Here is a 19,951-nt window from a genome sequence, read left to right as displayed (position 1 = left end):
CAAGGATCTGATTCCTGTAATTTACTTTATTACTTACAGTTGTTTCAAAGTAGAACAGTCTCGTCAGATGTTGTTACAAGTGGAGTTTATTGATAATTAATGTAGGCAGGGTCAGATACATTTTGGTATAATTATTCCAGCTTCTGTACAAATTATAGTTTATTAAGGCAGCAGCTGAAACAGGTTTACTAAGTTGTTTAGAACATTAATCTAGACCCTGTTTACACTACAAGTATTTTTGAAGACATTGACTGAAGTGGGGATTATTTAACAGGGGTGGTAAAATTTGCTGGTCAATCAGGAAGTCTGGATTTGGAGTGTTTGGAATAGGTGGTGGGTAAGCGGTGGTATAAGAAGTGAAAGGTAGTGCAGATTGAATTAAGTGAGTACAAACAGTTGAGTGGAAGTCAACAACATAAAACTCATAGAAAATTAATCATTAATGTCTGGGAAACAATTTGATCGGGTTTTAGGCTTGATGTTTCATACCACAGTAAGGGGTTAAGGGATACGTACTGAAACTTTTGTGTAGAACAGCCAAGTTCTGCAAGCTGGATCACATGTAAAAATTCAACCTTAACCTTTGAATGGGCTTAAACCAATAGTGGCGTGGTGTAGGTGATTGGAAGTGAGCAACATTTTACCAGCCAGCCTCAGGCAGCCTTTATAGTGACTTCAGGTTATAATATCTTAAGTGTTAGTGTAAACAGTGTCTTGACTGGCAATTGATTTATTCAGCTTCTTAATTGTCAGTTTCATTGATGTGGTTGAGTTAATCATTTCAATGCAAAAGCTTTAGCAGAATGCATTCATCATGCACTAAATCCTATTTATGTATAATATGAGTAATATTTTATGTGTTATAGTTATAGAGTTGCTCTTTGATTACAAACTGATGTTGGAACATTCAGTAATAAATTCAATTAAATTCAGTGTTTGCTTCTAATATTAATTTATTAATTTTCTTCAGTCGGTCTTAAAGATCCTGGATATTTCGGGACAGTTCCAAAATATTTTATAGTGACTGAAAAGATCATATTTGTTCAGTGCCATATTTGCTGCGTGTAACCCTTGTATGTCAAGGTCATTAGTGCAAATGGAACTCTAAAATGTCAAGGTCATTTAGGGACTGGAGAAGATTACAGATAATCTGCATTTTAATTAATTAGTGGCCTACGGCTGAAGAATTTCACCGATATTAATACTAAATGATATGGCGACAGAAAACTGTATACAATTTAAATAATTTCCGTGAAATTTCATGATTGGTTAACTTGATACCAAGGCCTTTTAACACATGTTTGCGACCATTTGTTGGCCTTACCTATCCTAAATCTTTAATAATGGTAGGATCATGTACCCTAAGGGAAATTAAATTTAGACCATTTACAGCTAATAATGAATTACAAGATGGTGAGAGATGTCTGCCTATTATAGATCATTAGACGGCTTATCTCGCTGGCCCCTTTGGCTTTTCTGTCCATCACAGTTGTCAATGACAACAATACAAGGATTTTAGAAGACATGGGTAGACCCTTTATATAGATTATATTGAGACCGTTTTTTATCTGCAGACAAAATCTTATGGACAAGTTTCCAGTGCTCGCGTTTCCAGAGGAACAAGTTTCATTATTAGTAGAGAAGCAGTTGTCTGAAGGATAAGGGTATCCTACATCCTGTTGTAGAACACAATCACTTTACATATGAAGAAAGTGCTAATAAATTACATTTCATACAAATTTATGTTATCTTTTGCTGATGATCGTTTCTTAGTTTTCTGATTCAAGCACTTCCAGCAAAGTAAGGAGTGTTGGAAACCATGGTCAAAATTGCTTTTGTTGGGATTTGAACTCTGGATCTTCAGGTCAGGTGTCAGAAGCTCTACCCTGACCTACACCACTTTGCCTCCTTGTGCAGATTCTTAATCTAGTTTTATTTTTAAAAAATATCATAGAATAATTAAAAGCACTGTTATATAATTCAATTATTGCGGTAAGAACTTTCAAGGATTTAGGCAAAACAGCTGTCTCATGGATTTAGCCAAAATTTAATATTCTATAGCCAAAACAGCTGTTTCATGGATTTAGCCAAAAGAGCTGTTTCATGGCTTTAGACAAAACAGCTATTGTGGGGATATGACTTAGTTTACGTCATGTTTTAAAGATTAAACTTGGATTTGGAACTTTCTTTATTTGTTAGAACTACGAAGTCCGCAAAGATAAGACCCTAATGAATGTTAAACTTCATCTTTAAAAGGAATAGTTGGTAAAATTGTAAAAAGTAAAGTTACGAACAAATGGCCTGTATTTATTATGTCTACATGACAAGACCTTAATTGCAAGTTAATTAGGGACGGACAATAAAACAAATGCACATTATTAATAAAATTATTTTTTAAGTCGTGTTTAAGTGCGGTTACATAAATCAACATAGGTAATAACCCAAGGATAGGTAATAACACGTACAGGTGAGTTTTGTCGCCGTCATTATCACGAGGCACGTTTCTGCAATTAGCCGAATTAATATACACCTTTTATAATTGAAAATAGTCAGTTTGTCTTGTTTCGCAATTAATTGTGTAAATTAAGTTCCGCTGTCTTCATCAATATCGCCTGTCAAATGTAGATTTTACTTTAGCGGCCATAAAAAGCAAAAAAGTGTTTTATCCCATATCATGCTGGACAAGATTGATTCTGCCTTTGTGACCAGTGTAGATCTTGATCAGCTTGCACATCTGTACAGTCTGATCATGATCTGCACCATTTACCATTAAGTCAGTATCTTTTTGGTAAGCACCCCTTTTAACAGTTAATGGTACTGTCCAGATTGAAAGATGGACAAGTTCATTATAGAAGTTAAGCAGGGTAAGGGTTATTATTTGTAGTCCTTTGGGATGATGGAGTCAGTTCAATGTTGAATGAGTTCTACTTAGCCAGAGGGTGTGAGAGGTGTTCCACATTTCATAAGCTCTTGTAAATGGTCTCTATCAAGCAAACTATGCTATTAATCTATGCTATTGATGTTCTCATACATATGCTTCTTTTTCGTGTATCTTAAATTTATTTGTTTATATATGAAAAGATACCTAACACATATAAGCTAACATTATGCATAAGCAGGTATGTTTCGTCTTATGCATAGAAGTACATGACAATAATGAAAGTTATGCATGCGCTATACATTTGTAGTAGTTGAATAAAGAAAAACCCACCAGATCATCGGAAGGGAATTTATTTCGGCAAATGACTGTATAGGTATTAATTTGTACAAGCAACCGTAAACCAGGATATTCCCCTGTATATTTTTCAAATGTGTGAAATGATTGTCATCAAATTGTGATAAGTTATTGATAAAGCTTTTTTATGGAAAAAATCGGTCAAGAAGTCTCGGGTTAACCAGACCTAGCTGCTGAAGATGATTATTCTTTACTTTCATGTATAAACTTAATAAAAAACTAACTTCCCATGAACATCTATAAACTCATATCAAAGAAATATTTCTTTTTATTCACAGTGACATTAATTTTTCTGGCTGACCTAATAAAGCAACTATTTCGATTGACAATATTTTACGACCGACCGTAATGATGGTTCGGTCATAAAACACGGGAGTCTTTTAAATCGTATTATATTTACATCATATATAGGTAAAGTCACAGGTAGTCTTCATTGAACCTGTCAAGAATTTGTAACATTGTCAAAAATTTATAACATTTCTAAACCGATTTAGCGGTCATCATTTCTCAAATGACCACAAGTGGCTGTAGGCTGTCAAAGTCGTTATTACTTTCATTCATTACAAGTTGACGTATTTGGGAACCGCAGTGTAGGCTCTTTACCTATTTACAAGGTGTGAAGTATTTGTGACTGACCACTGCTAATCCCCTGGGTATTTTATCACATTCAGAATAAAGTGTAATGCATTATTTGCTTACTGGAAAAATGTGCGAGTGACAAGTGGCCTAAAGGTGCAAGAAATTAAAAAAAGTTATCCTCAGGGGGTATTTTAGGGCAGCTGAATAGAAGTGTTTAATGTTTTGTTTACTTTCAGACATAGCTGATGGATTGATACTTGCAACAAACAAAAGACCCAAACACACATGAAATAAAGGGAAAGGAGTAACATTTATGAAAGGACAAAATACTTAGAAAGTTGGCATTTACTGTGTATTACAGAAGGGAATATCATCCATAAAGGAACACAAGACTGGAATAATCGTCCTAGGATAGGTAAGTGTTTATTTCATATTATAAAATGATCTTATTAGCGCACTTGTATTTGTAAAAAAATAAATTGAAAAGACATTGAACTCCTGATGTAGAGTAAATTTTAATTTTCATGATCAAAGCATAATATTATAGTATTAATTTATGTAATACAATGCTTTACCATATTTGGGGTAAGAAAGACCACTTTAAAAACATACTGCTGCCTATTTTTTAAAGCACCTTTGAATGTGTTTATCATGAAAATGGCTTTATATAAGTCTGGTATAATATAATTAATACACAGTGTATGAGGACATAATATTAAGGTTTGGAGTTTGAATCAGATTAGTACTTCACAATCACTTTAAAGGCTCACATTCTTGCTTGTTGGAATCTTGCTGAAGTGCATGACCAAAATGCAGAGTTAATACAAGATGCTAAAACTTCTCAAAATAAATATACCTTAAGCAACCCTCTATAACCAGTTGCCTCATGGTTAGGAAATCTCCTATGTCTTTATGTCCAATATCTTTGTTTGGAAATGTCCTATAGGAAATGCTGTCAAATACAATAAATAGTACCAAAACAAATCCTATGTAATAAAAATAAAGGGTGTAATTATTGCATGTAAACAAACCATGTGGCTGGTCTATAAATTAATTATAGTATTGACTTCTGCTTGAGGAAGTGCAGATACATTCAACAGCTAACTTTTGTGATATTGGTGATCCATTTATTTCATTAGTTTTTGCATAATTGATCAGCTCAAGAGAATCGTTAATCATGTCTTCTGATGCAAGGGAAAGCAGACGCAAGGTAAAAACCCAGCAAGGTAAAAACCGGGCTGTCTGGCTAATTTTGGATACAGAGATGTCACATGTACAAGGGACCTACATTATAAGAGTGCACTTATACTGGGCCAGGCCTTGATGAAAGATTGCTGGACTCCTGAATTGGAGGACATGGTTCAAATCCCTGTTAGAATGGAATTTGACCAGTGACTGTCTTCATAATCTCTTTACAAGGCATGTCGAATTCTGGTAGTAGTCATTGAGTTAAGTTGAAATTCCCTTACAAAATAAATTGACTGAACTAATATTCCATTAAAACATACTCCCCTTAAGGTTTTTCATAATGGGAGTCCAGTGCTGATATTTAATGAAATCCTATAGCCATCAATGTGGCTGAGAATATTCTGTGAGAGAGTAAACAGTCTGTCTGAAATCATTCATCAAATTATACATAGTGCTAATGGAATTACATTACTATGAGGATATATATTATTACCGCATCATACCTGGGCATTGGTCATAAAGTCTACGGATTTGAATCTGTATTATGGAAGATAGAACAAATTTCATTGAAATTGATCATAAGCCTTTGTGATGAATCTATAAGCTACTGGCTATTCTTTAATAATGCTGATGAATCTATCAGCTACAGGTTATTCTTTAATAATGCTGCAACTGGCTAATCCTAGATAATGCTGATACATCTATCAGCTGCTACCTATTTTTTAATAATGCTGATGAATCTATAAGCTACTGGCTATTCTTTAATAATGCTGATGAATCTATAAGCTACTGGGTTATCTTTAACATTTAGCTTGCTGGCGGCAAGTGATTCTGCCTTTGCGAACAGTGCAGACCAAGATCTGCCTCCACGTCCACAGACATCCCAACTCTCCCGATCCGATCGGGTTTCTCCCGATTCTGGTTGTAAAACCCGATCACCCCGATCAGAAGTCTCAATCTCCCGATTAAAAAAAAACAACAACAAAACAACATAAACACACAAAAATTATGAAATAATCCGCTTCTTTGCGCCTATCTGATACTGTATCACTGACGAGTCTGTAAACAACAGCTTTCGGATATTTTCACACCTTATTCTACCCGTGCTGATTATTGTTTATTACACGATTTAACAAAGCCAGGTGTTGATTAATGTGTCACAGTTGAAATTAAAATCCAGACTTTAGATATCTAATTAAGTTCAATCAAATTTAGATTAGAAATTATACTGGCTTTACCTTTTTCTGTAACTTTTTGAAATCGAAAGTAGATGGTCGCCGAGTCAACCTGCTGGGTTTTAAAAAACATTTCTCTTAAAATCATTTTGATAAGAGGAAATGTCATGGTAAATTTTAATATCACTTACTATCAAATGCTGTTAAACTGTCTTTGCATTATAACAATTTGCAAACACATCCTTTTAACTGGAGATTTAGGCAAATCTAAGAAAGTGTAACAATACCCGGACATTCAATTTTGGATAACAGGATTTTGATCAATAAAAGTATTTGAGCCAGGGGTTTTAAATACTGGTTGACAGGGATGAGAATCAAACAGTAAATTTTCTATTGCTTGAACTTCTATGCTTTTAGCTATATACATTTTGTTTTTACAGTTCTAACAGCTGTACTGTTAGTCATGTAAAATTCACCTGGGGAGTCTTCTTTCCAACAAAAGAAATAAAAGTGCAGGTTTAATTCTCAGTGGTCTTTTGAATTTAGACATAGTGCTTAAAGTGCCATAACTATTTAATTTTGCACGGAAGGCTTCATGTATTATTGTTCCAAAACATTAAGAATAATAGGATATAGACAAGTGAATTTTTTTAAGACTAGCGATTTTATAAGGGCAAATAAGTTTATATTATCATTAGATTTGTTAAAAGCTTCGTTATCATGAACATTATTACCGCGGTATAAAATCTCCCACTTGAACACCTCAATCTCCCACTTTGGAAAGCAAAAACTCCCACTTGGCATTCAGAAAAAGTTGGGATGTCTGCGTCCATGCAGGCTGATCATGGTCTGCACTGTTCGCTATTCAGTCAGTAAATTAATAGTGAACATCCCTTTGATAAACAAGTGGTACTGCCCAAATTGAAAGATGGACCAGTCCGTTTTAGAAATATAGCAGGGTGAAGGTTTATAATGCGGATGGATCTATAAACTAATGGCAATCCTTTAATAATGCTGATGAATCTACATGCTGCTGAGTAATCTTAGATAATGCTGATGCATCTCTCAGGTACCATCTATCCTTTAATAATGCTGATGAATCTATAAGCTACTGGGTATTTTTATGCCCCCCTTCGAAGAAGGAGGGGTATATTGTTTTGCAGATGTCGGTCGGTTGGTCTGCATGTAGTCCAATCCTTTTCCAGATGATAACTCAAGAACGCTTGGGCCTAGGATCATGAAAGTTGATAGGAAGGTTGGTCATCACCTGCGGATGACCCCTATTGATTTTGAGATCTGTATGTTGAAGGTCAAGGTCACAGTGACCCTGAACAGTTAAACGGTTTCCGGATGATAACTCAAGAACGCTTGGGCCTAGGATCATGAAAGTTGATAGGGAGGTTGGTCATGACCAGCAGATGACCCCTATTGATTTTGAGGTCAGTATGTCAGAGATCAAGTTCACAGTGACCTAAAACAGTTAAACGGTTTCCGGATGATTACTCAAGATTACTTGGGCCTAGGATCGTGAAAATTGATAGGGAGGTTGGTCATGACCAGCAGATGACCCCTATTGATTTTGAGATCAGTATTTTAAAGATGAAGTTCACAGTGACCCGGAACAGTTTAACGGTTTCCGGATGATAACTCAAGATTGCTTGGGCCTAGGATCGTGAAAATTGATAGGGAGGTTGGTCATGACCAGCAGATGACCCCTATTGATTTTGAGGTCAGTAGGTCAAGATCACAGTGACCAGGAAGAGTAAAACGGTTTCCGGATGATAACTCAAGAACGCTTGGGCCTAGGATCATGGAAGTTGATAGGAAGGTTGGTCATTACCTGTGGATGACCCCTATTGATTTTGAGATCTGTATGTCTAAGGTCATATCACAGTGACCTGAACAGTTAAACGGTTTCCGGATGATAACTCAAGAACGCTTAGGATCATGAAAGTTGATAGGGAGGTTGATCATAACCAGCAGATGACCCCTATTGATTTTGAGGTCAGTATGTCAAAGGTCAAGGTCACAGTGACCCGGAACAGTTAAAACAGTTAAACGGTTTCCGGATGATAACTCAAGATTGCTTGGGCCTAGGATCGTGAAAGTTGATAGGGAGGTTGGTCATGACCAGCAGATGACCCCTTTTGATTTTGAGGTCAGTAGATCAAAGGTCAAGGTCACAGTGCCCAGGAACAGTAAAACCAGCAGATGACCCCTATTGATTTTGAGGTCATTGGGTCAAAGTTCAAGGTCACTTTGGCCAGGAACAGTTAAACGGTTTCTGGACGATAACTTTAGAACGTTGGGCCAAGGTTCATGAAAGATGATAGAGAGGTTCATCTTGACCAGCAGATGACCCCTATTGATTTTGAGGTCAGTAGACCAAAGGTCAAGGTTACAGTGACCCGGAACATTTAAACCGTTTCCAGACAATAACTTGAGAACGCTTGGGCCTAGGATCATGAAACTCGATAGGGAGGTTGGTCATGACTTGTAGATGACCCCTTTAGATTTTAAGGTCAATAGGCTAAAGGTCAAGGTCACATTGACCTGGAACAGTAAAACGGTTTCCGGAAGATACCTTGAGAACGCTTGGGCCTAGGATCACTTAACTTAATAGGGAGGTTGATCATTACCAGCAGATGACCCATGTTGATTTTGAGGTCAATAGGTCAAAGGTCCATATCACATTGAATGAGAACAGTAGAACTTTTGTTTACAGTGAGCAAATAATTTCTGTTCTCTGTGCAATTACTGAATGCATCAAGGGGGGCATTTCATGTTCGACGAGCTCTTGTTTAATAATGCTGATGAGTCTGTGAGCTACTGGCAAATTTGAGATAATACTGATAAACCCCTTTGATAAAGAAGTGGTACTGCCCAAATTTAAAGATGGACCAGTCCGTTTTAGAAATACAGCAGGGTGAAGGTTAATAATGCTGATGGATCTATAAGCTAATGGCTATCCTTTAATAATGCTGATGAATCTACATGCTGCTGAGTAATCTTAGATAATGCTGATGCATCTCTCAGGTACCATCTATCCTTTAATAATGTTGATGAATCTATAAGCTTCTTGCTTTCCTTTAGTAATGTTAATAAATCCAAAAGCTACTGGCTAATCCTAGATAATGCTGATGAATCTATAAGCCGTGCATACAGGCTATTCTTTAATAATACTTATGAATCTATAAACTCCAGGCTATTTCTTAAATAATGCTGATGAATCTATGAGCAACTGGCTATCCATTAGTTATGCTGATGAATCTATAAGCTACTTCCTATTTCTTTGATAATGCTGATGAATCTATAACTACTTCCTATTTCTTAGATAATGCTGATGAATCTTTAAGTTACTTGCATCTTTAATAATGTTGATGAATCTGTTAGCTACTGGCTATTTCTTTAATAATGCTGATGAATCTTAAAAGCTACAGCTATTTCTTTTATTATATTATATATTATCCTACTATGACTATTTCATAATGCTCTGATTTAAAGAAATATCATCCTATGATTAAGAATTTTTTTTTTGCTACAGGCAAGTTTAAACATTTTAAAAATATTGACCTAGATATTTTCTATCTTGGGGAATACTTACATCAATAATTTGATCTTGTAGGCAAGAAACTTCCTTTTTGGTATGTTTACTTAGTGCACATGTTATCAAACAGAAATTATGAATAAAACACTTTATAGAATGATGTATTAGACATTCTTATATTATTAAATGGAAGAATAAATTTGAATTTGTGGATTTTTCTATCTTTGATTTATAGAAAGGTATACACGTGAGGACTTTAAAAATGTCTCATACTAAACATTTGAAAAATTTGAACCAAGAAGATTTTCATAATGTATATATTTATGAATTATGTATAGAAGATAAGATGATGAGTTTTCTGTGCTGTACAAAGTATGAGCTCATATTCAGACTAGTTTTATTCCCATTATACAGAGATAATGTCATGGGGACAGAATATGGAATGTTTAAAGATAAACTGATCCAGAACAGTGTAGTTGCAAAATGCAGATGAAGGTGGGGTTATGTTATTTAAAATGTTCACATGGATTTGTCAGACATGGAACCCTAGACTACAGCCTGTCTAGTATAATTTTGATGACTCTCCGGTACCAAAAGAATTTGATCTTGTCCTCTGAGAGTGGGAAAAACGGATGTTTATGAGATAGTAATCAACTTCAACATGTGATTTGCATTTGAGCTGTGCCATGAGAAAACCAACATAGTGGGTATGCGACCAGCATGGATCCAGACCAGCCTGCGCATCCACGCAGTCTGGTCAGGCTCCATGCTGTTCGCTTTTAAAGCCTATTGGAATTGGAGAAACTATTAGCGAACAGCATGGATCCTGACCAGACTGCGCGGATGCGCAGGCTGGTCTGGATCCATGCTGGTCGCATACCCACTATGTTGGTTTTCCCATGGCATGGCTCATTTCATTTTTGTAAATGCATGCTGGGAATTTTGTAAAACATGAATTACAGCACGAGCTGCACGTGCAAAAGTTAAAACGGTTATGCTAAAGAAACCACCATATTTTATCACTTTTCATAGTATTAATGAATAATAAGTGAATATCAAAACAAGTATGGAGTAATTTGCAATTTAATGATGGGTGAAACGTTTTTAAAGTTCCTTGAATGTAGTATAGGGACTTGCATTGAGTTACAATAGGTTATTTTAGAGATGTTACAAGTTATAGATTGTTGATTTATATACCTCAACAACCATAAACAACTGGGAACTGTTTTTAGCTCACCTGAGCACAAAGTGCTCAGGGTGAGGTATTGTGATCGCTCACCGTCCGGCGTCCGTCCGTCCGTCCGTCCGTCCGTCCGTCCGTCCGTCTGTCCGTCCGTCCGTCGTCCGTCCACACTTTCCTTTAAACAACATCTCCTCCTAAACCAACAGGCCAATTTTGATGAAACTTCACAGGGATGTTCCTTGGATGGCCCCCTTTCAAAATTGTTCAAAGAATTGAATTCTATGCAGAACACTGGTTGCCATGGCAACCGAAAGGAAAAACTTTAAAAATCTTCTTCTCAAAAACCAGAAGACCTAGAGCTTAGATATTTGGTGTGAAGCATTGCCTAGTGGACCTCTACCAAGTTTGTTCAAATCATGACCCCGGGGTCAATATTGACCCTGCCCCAGGGGTCACTTGATTTTACATAAGAAAATCTTAAAAAATCTTCTTCTCAAAAACCAGAAGCCTTAGAGCTTAGATATTTGACATGTAGCATTGCCTAGTGGACCTCTACTAAAATTGTTCAAATCATGACCCCGGGGTCAAAATTGACTCTGCCCCAGGGGGCACTTGATTTTACATAGGAAAATCTTCAAAAAATTTCTAAAATAAACCAGAAGGCCTAAAGCTTAGATATTTCACATGTAGCATTGCCTAGTGGACCTCTACAAAATTTGTTCAAATCATGGCCCCCGGGGTCAAAATTGACCCCGCCCCAGGGGTCACTTGATTTTACATAAGAAAATATTTAAAAAATCTTCTTCTCAAAAACCAGAAGCCCTAGAGCTTAGATATTTGACATGTAGCATTGCCTAGTTGACCTCTACTAAAGTTGTTCAAATTATGACCCGGGGGTCAAAATTGACCCCGCCCTAGGGGTCACTTGACTTTACAACGGAAAATCTTCAAAAGTTTTCTAAAAACAAACCAGAAGGCCTAGAGCTTAGATATTTCACATGTAGCATTACCTAGTGGACCTCTACAAAATTTGTTCATATCATGACCCCCTGGGTCAAAATTGACCCCGCCCCAGAGGTCACTTGATTTTACATAGGAAAATCTTCAAAAATTTTCTAAAAATAAACTAGAAGGCGTAGAGACTAGATATTTGACATGTAGCATTGCCTAGTGGACCTCTACAAAATTTGTTCAAACCTTGTCCCCCGGGGTCAAAATTGACTCCGCCCTAGGGGTCACTTGATTTTACATAGGAAAATCTTAAAAAAAAATTCTAAAAATAAACCAGAAGGCCTAGATCTTAGATATTTGACATGTAGCATTGCCTATTAGACTTTTACAAAGTTTATTCAAATCATGACCCCTGGGGTCAAATTGACCCTGCCCCATGGGGTTACTTGATTGTACATAGAAAAATCTTCAAAATTTTCTAAAAATAAACCAGAAGAGCTTAGATATTTGACATGTAGCATTGCCTAGTGGACCTCTACAAAAAGTTTTCAAATCTTGTTTTTAAAGTTACTTAAAGAAAATTTCAACTATATTTTCTCATAATTCTTTTGATTGATTTCTATTATGATCTTTTGACCTTGAAGACTTGTCCTTAAGTGCAATGATAACAGGTGAGCGATATAGGGCCATCATGGCCCTCTTGTATTATTTTATCATTGATAAGAAAACATTATGTTTATCATATACATACTTATAGATACCAAGTTTTTATGGAGGAATATATTATGTCTCCCTCTCATAAATTGTGAAATTTGTCAATAATAAGCATCACTTTATGTTGATATACATGCTCAAAGATGTGTAGTATAAATGAATTAAAATGTTATGTTTCGCACTCTTAAAGTGTAAAAATTATGTTAAATATTGAGATTTTTATGTTAATTTTAGCACTCATTTTATGTTACAGCACTTGTAACTAGAGAATGTGATTGTGGGACGACCTGCTTCAACAAATTTTATTTTATTTTTATGCTGATTTTGCTTAATGCATCAGTCATTTCTGAACTTGAGATCTTTTTGTTGTTTGATCAAATTTAAAACCAGTTATTAGATTGGGGTATGTCGTCGGGCGGACGGACGTCAAACTTTGTTTCCACATAATAACTTTTGTTTGGAACAAATTATAGACACCAAACTTGGCATGTAGATAGATGATAAGGAGATGAAGCTTGGGATTGCATTTGGGGTCATGTGGGTCAAGGTCAAGGTCACTGTTGCTAAAAATAGCAAAATTGGTTTCCGCACAATAACTTTAGTTTTCATTGATGTTAAACCTTGAAATTAAACTTGGCTTATAGGTAGCTTATAGAAAAACCAAGCTTGGGAGTGTATATGGGGTCATTGGGGTCAAGTTCAAGGTCAGGATAACTTATTCAATCTTCACACTTAGAAAATTCCATGGTGGCGCAGTGGTCTAGAGCGTTGGGCCAAAAGCTTCTGTTTAGTCAATGGGACGGAAGGGCGTCAGTTCAAATCTTACTGAGATCCAAAAAAATTTTTGCCCCCGGCATCTACTGATGCGGGAGGCATATAGTGATCGTCCTGTCCGTCCGTACGAGGTTAACCAAATGGGACCGTTTCGTCTAGCATCAATACCCCTTACTAGAATGACTTGATACTAATGCAGATGTGACCATTTCTCATCTTCAGACATCACCTGACCTCAGTTTGACCTTGACCTTGACCTCATTTTGGACTTAGGTTGCTTTATATGGGCCATCTCTTGGTTAACCAAATGGGACCGTTTCGTCTGGCATCAATACCGCTTACAAGAATTAATTGATACTAATACAGATGTAACCTGTGACCATTCCTCATCTTCAAACATCACCTGACCTCAGTTTGACCTTGACCTCATTTTGGACTTAGGTTGCTTTATATGGGCCATCTCTTGGTTAACCAAATGGGACCGTTTCGTCTAGCATTAATACTGCTTACAAGAATGAATTGATACTAATACAGATGTAACCTGTGACCATTCCTCATCTTCAAACATCACCTGACCTCAATTTGACCTTGACCTTGTTTTGGACTTAGGTTGCTTTGTATCGACAAGGATGCCACCGGGGGCATCAAGCGTTTATTGAACGCAGATTCTTGTTTCTTTTTTTTTTTCTTTTTTTTTTTTTTTGGTCAAGATTAAAGTTACTAAAATTAGATTTTTTCTCTAAAAATAGATTTTTTTCTCGGTGTGATCATCAAAAAGGTGGTTTCTGCTTTAAAATTTTAGTTTGGACTTACTTACTGCCACCAAACTTTGTGTAAGCTTATCTGAAAAACTAGCTTTGAATGATATTTGTGGTAACTGTTACTAAAAATAGATAGTGCAAAATAAAAGTTAGCAGATCCCACTACTTTTTAATTTAAGGACGTATGCTAGAATTTGGTGCGAAAATTTTCCCAATAACAGAATTTCTTCAAACTTTGGATATTGAAGGACAATCATCTAAGAAACAAAAAAATGCAATAACAATCATAGGTCACCAATATCGAAAAAGAGTTATCTGCACTTGAAAATGGCATTTCCCCCAAAAATGACGTTTTCAAGGGCAGATAACTCTTTTTCGAATCCGGTGCCCTATGACTTTTATTGCATTTTTTTGTTTCTTAGATGATTGTCCTTCAATATCCAAAGATTGAAGAAATTCTGTTATTAGGAACATTTTCGCCCATCTCATATACAGGGAATTCTAGCGTATGCCTTTAATAGAGATTTTTCATGAAACCTGTGACTTTAATAGATAGAAAGCTTTCAAAAGAAAATACAGCTAATTTTATTTTTTATTTTTATCAGTCCATTCATCACAAAAGATAGTGCAAGATTTTTTTTCATGAAATGTGACTTAAAGTCAATTTGAAAATTGCAGGTTCTACAGTTTTATTCGATATAAAAATGTGATTCCTATGGCAGCAAATATAACATTAATACCTCTTTCATAGCTGGGCAATAGTCTTGTTTAAATTTCTTGTAGGGGTAAAATAGTGCTGAAACTGCTGATGAAAAATTCACAACTGCTTGGTAAAAAAAAAAATACTACTGGTATGCAGACATGTTATATTGAGATGGAAAAAGTTCTTCCCTTATTCCCAGAGAAAATTACCAAATAAGATCATAGCAAACTAAAAGTTATAAATATCAATTTTAGGTGAAAACAGTCACCTCTAACTGGCATTCCAGTTGTAGTTCAGCACTATTAGAGCTAAACTTGAGAAAAATACCAATGAAAAAATGGAAATGGCTCAAAAAACCTTTAGATTTAGTGGGTGCATGGACGATCTAAAACACAGCTAATTAACTTAAAAGTGTAAATCATTAAATCATTTTACCAGCCTCACACTCTCTTAATAACAAATGAGCAACAGCAGTAGTCTCAAGTTTCATAACTTTCCTCAGGTTCATTCATTTTTCATCACAGTTGCTGTATATCTTTTTGAAACTGTTGAGTCATTTCGTTCCAGCATAATTTTTACTGCATTGTATAAAGCCCAGATGCAGTTGATACTTGTGTCCATTGGTGCCTCCATGGTGCAAGATTTGGTCAGGTGCGTAGGAAGGCCTAAAGAAAGTGGATTCACCAAACAGGTGAGGGGTCTGGGGACCACCTAGGTGTCCATTGGGTCCAGGGCAGAGCCGGCGAAAAAATGGTTTGCAGAAAATTGTATTATATTTCAAGCTCCTATTGTTGTTTACAATTTATGGTAATTGAAGAAACCTTAATACTGCCTTATACTGATTGAACTGACTTATATAACCATAAATCTAAATATTTTAATCGTTGTATCATTTATAATTTACTTGTGTTTGAAATAACTAACTTACCCTCAAAGTAAAGTTTAAACTACAGGAAATCTAGCTATATGGTTTGCCCATTGCCATAGAACTGCTCAGCTATCTCTCCCACATCAAGTTCAAGGTCCCTATAACCTTTCAGCATAGCAAGGCCAGAGAGGCGCTGAGATGTCATGCTTGCCCGGAGATAGTTTTTCACGCATCTCATGACACTGAATGCCCTCTCAGCAGATGCCGTAGACAGGCAAACACTACAAGGCACACATAGATGTTGGGATAAAGATCTGTTTGTGAGTTTCACAGCACTCAGCAAGTTGGTCGGTTTATCTTCAGGTAAGGACCACCTTGTCTTCCAAAGGGCTACTTCCCGGCGGAACAATTCCCTATCACTATCAAGGTCGTGGCCGTAGGCGTCGTAGACTTTATCCTCAACTTCTTGCGTCATGTAAACTTGTGATACTGCGCTGCACCATTTTTGTTTTGCTCATAAGGAAATTACGAAACCATACATAATCAGATTTATGATGCTTTGATGACGTCGCGCCATAAATATGATGACGAATGGAGTAACCATTGAGATCTACTTACTCTGACTACATTCAGTCTAGATCTAGGATAAAGATGTAAAAAAAAATGGCAAAATTATGTGGATTCACGGGCGTCCTAGCGTATAGGCAGCTACGTGCATGTTGGTGGTGAAGGGTTGCTGACTAAGACTCACTACCGCACAGTGCTAGTCGCAATTCTTTCGAGTGAATAAGCCATTCAGTTGGCTTGAAGCAGGTTGTTGTAACAACTCGAGTGCTGGCCCATTCTACATCGTCCGCATACTGTCAAATCGTTTAATTTCGTGTTTTGGGCAGAACAGTTACTGGTACTTTCATGACGACATGAATTCATGGATTTCAGCTGTTTACCATAAACTGAATGGGAGTTATACTTGCTTGCTGGCATTAAATTTTATGGATGAAATCCACAAATATGTAAAAAGCTGGTATCTCAGTACCCACTACTTGTTCACTGTGATTTGTTGACATGCATTGTATACGTTCTTGAACTTTAGTTTGTACTTTTACAAAATTATGCCCCTTTTCAACTTCTGTTATCATTCATTTAAATTTCTTTTCTGTCAAAACTGTTGAATGGTTTAGCGTCTTCCACCAGCTCTCGCTTTTGATGAATTCCCATACAGTGGGAATTTTCTAGCAGCATGTCACAGTGATGTAATTTTAATTTATAAAGGCTTGTGACTGCACCATATGTGATCCTCTTTTATCATAAAGCGGATGCCATAATCTCTTCATTTTGAAAATAATTAGCTGCCAACTTGAGGTTTTTCCTCTTTCCAGAAAGTATTGACTCTGCATTTCCATAGAAAGAAGAATCTCAATCTGTAAGAGAGGGAGCTTGGATTTAAATAAGATCAATAATTCATAGAAATATTCCAATACTCCATATTGGGTTTTTCTCCACTATTTTCTATGGTGTTCAGCATGCATGCATGTTTGTTCTGACCCCCAAGCAGTGTCAGTGTGTGTTTAATGTGTGTGCTAGTCAATGAATTCAGGGTATTTATATGGATCTATTGTACTATTATAGAGCTGTGGTATAAAAGATGGACTTAAAATAACTTCCATTTTGGAGAGCTGTTGTAGTAGAGAGGTAAATTACATAATAATAAAGTTCTACAGATTTGCTTTTTAAAATGCATTTTTCTGTAGTAAAAAAAAAAATTGTAAAGAAATTTGGTTTCTATAGCTAAAGCAGCTTCATATTTACCTTTTAAAAGTTATTGAGATTTTTAAAAAATTCTTACACTGAAGTGTTCATGCATCATAGCGGATATTCACAAGTGGTTTGTGTGGTTTGTGATTTATGCGGTCTTTTACTTCCTGATTTCCACAACTTCTCTATGGTGTAGGAATCAAAATGTCTAAAAAGTATGAAGGCAGCAAAATAACTGACCACTTAGTGTTTTTCCAAATTACCTTGTTTAGTCATATTGGATGATGAGTCATATCTGAAAATAATCTTCAGTAATATTGTTTTCCTTTTTCCTGCAGTGAATGTAATTTAGTGATATGGTGCAGCCCCTGAAGAGTAACATTGCTGGAAAATTTGTGGTACAGAAGCTATATCTCTGGGAATTTACTAATATTGAAGCTTGCCTAGGTGAAAACTTAAAATCTGCCTTTATAGTTAAGTAGATCTCTGTTTGCTAGGGGCCTCTGTGGCCGAGTGGTTAAGATTGCTGACTTGCACCCCACTGATGTGGGTTTGAATCCTCGCTTGGGGTGTAGAATTCTCCATGTGAGGAGGCCATTCAGCTAGGTTACAGAAGGTCAGAGGTTCTGCCCAGTGCCTGCCCTTCTCTGAAGTAATACTGGAGCAGCTCCTAGGTTCTTAATTCCTCCACCAAAAAGCTGAATAAGTTTCTATATGACTTGGACTGTGTCAATGTGACTCTAAACCCACCAAACCCCAACAAACAAACAAAAAACTGTTTGAGCCACACCATGGGAAAACCAACATACCGGTAGTGCATTGGCGACCAGCATGGATCCAGACCAGCCTGCGCATCCACGCAGTCTTGTCAGGATCCATGCTGTTCGCTTTCAAAGCCTATTGCAATTAGAGAAACCATTGGCGAACAACATGGATCCTGACCAGACCGCGTGGATGCGCAGGCTGGTCTGGATCCATGCTGGTCACAAATGCACTATGTTGGTTTTCTCGTGGTGTGGCCCAATTATTCTACAGCAGTTTCATTCACAGAGGTTATACAGTATTTTAATATATTCCTTGTGACTAAATTTGTAAACATTTATAGTAAATGTTGACACTTGACCAGAGCTCTAAGTAGGTAATGCTCAAGACTATGGGTTGAGAGGTTGCTAGTTTGATACCCAGGCGTGGGGTTCGTTCATTGTGACAATTTGACAAAAGTGAGTGTATCTAAAATGGAGGAAGTTGTCAGCTTCTTGTGGATAACATTTATATGGGTGGATCTAGGATTTTGGTTTAGTGGATGGTGCAGAATTTAAGTGGGTGGTGGTGGGAGGTCTGGAGGTATGCCACCTTGTGCAAATTTTGAATTGTCAATACTGCTACAGAATCCAGTTGTTAACTTACAGCCATTGCATAACAGAAATACTGTTCAAAAGTGACATGAAACCTAGTCAAACAAAAGTTTACAGAAAAATGTCTTATTTTGCGTGACTGTATAAAAGCATGTGTGTGTTGTTGAAAATTAGGGGAAATTACAACTTTGATGCATTGTCATGAAATAATTGCAAAAAACTTAATTAACAATGTAGCGTATTATTGGTTGCCTGGGAAATGCATATGGAAGTACAGCAACAAAAATCCTTATGTTTGAGAACTAAATATCACATTGTCTTAATACAACAACAAGAAATGAACAAAAGGTGTATAAACTGTGGCAATAGAAACTTGTTGTCACGCAATTTTGCACATTTTTTACAGTTTACGTTTTTAAAGATTTTTTGTACTGGCCTCGGGGTTATTACTGTGAATAGAAGTAGTCTTGTTGCTTTAATTGATGGCATTTAATGTTATTAAGTACATTTTAGGTAAATGAATTGAATTTGTAACATGTGATTTTCAGGTATGCTAATTAAGGCCAAATTACAGGTACGTCTTGACCAAAAGATTTTAAATTAAGTTATTAAGGTGAATTTGAGCTGACATGTGGTCAGATGAAGGTATTTTGCTTAGTTTTCACCTGTGCCCTTGCTCTGGCGAATTAAAGACTCAAGATGAACTGAAAGATTACAGAAATGGTATGCAGGTTCATTTTGTTGATTGTTGTGCTAGTGCTATTTATGTCAATAACTGGAGAACCATTTGATCTAGAACCTTCAAACTTGATAGGGTGGCAGGGCCTATGAAGTAGTGGACCCCTATTGTTTTTGGGGTCACTCCATCAAAGGTCAAGGTCGCAGGGGCCAGAACATGGAAAACCATTTCCGGTCAGAAACTTGAGAACCACTTGACCCAGAATGTTGAAACTTCATAGGATGGTTGGACATGCGGAGTAGATGACACCTATTGACTTTGGTATCACTCTATTAAAGGCCATGGTCACAGGGGCCTGAACATGGAAAACCATTTCCGGTCAGTAACTTGGCTTTTGAAATTTCCTCCCGCGTAAGGGGTGACGACATTAGTTCTTATGGAAAATTTCAATCTTTACACACAGTGTATAAATGGAATAGCCAAA

The 19,951-nt window shown here is 36.5% G+C and overlaps 1 protein-coding gene across 4 annotated transcripts in view; it reads left to right on the top strand.

The window, feature by feature from the left end:
- The window catches only part of LOC128559497 (disheveled-associated activator of morphogenesis 1-A-like), a 40,524-nt gene that overhangs the window by 8,349 nt on the left and 12,224 nt on the right, over positions 1 to 19,951 (top strand). For 3 of the 4 annotated variants that reach the window (XR_008372415.1, XR_008372413.1, XR_008372416.1), the window contains one exon: positions 4,051 to 4,229. The gene's annotated coding sequence lies outside the window, so the exon portion shown is untranslated. Of the gene's footprint in view, positions 1 to 4,050; positions 4,230 to 17,226; positions 17,371 to 19,951 lie in introns of those variants that run through there. The other variant, XM_053551307.1, reaches the window with a different exon arrangement.

The sequence above is a fragment of the Mercenaria mercenaria genome, chromosome 1 (assembly GCF_021730395.1).
Source record: "Mercenaria mercenaria strain notata chromosome 1, MADL_Memer_1, whole genome shotgun sequence".
In the NCBI taxonomy this organism is placed as follows: Eukaryota; Metazoa; Mollusca; class Bivalvia; order Venerida; family Veneridae; genus Mercenaria; species Mercenaria mercenaria.
The sequence above is the reverse complement of the archived record's forward strand: the minus strand, read 5'-3'. Positions and strand labels throughout refer to the sequence as shown.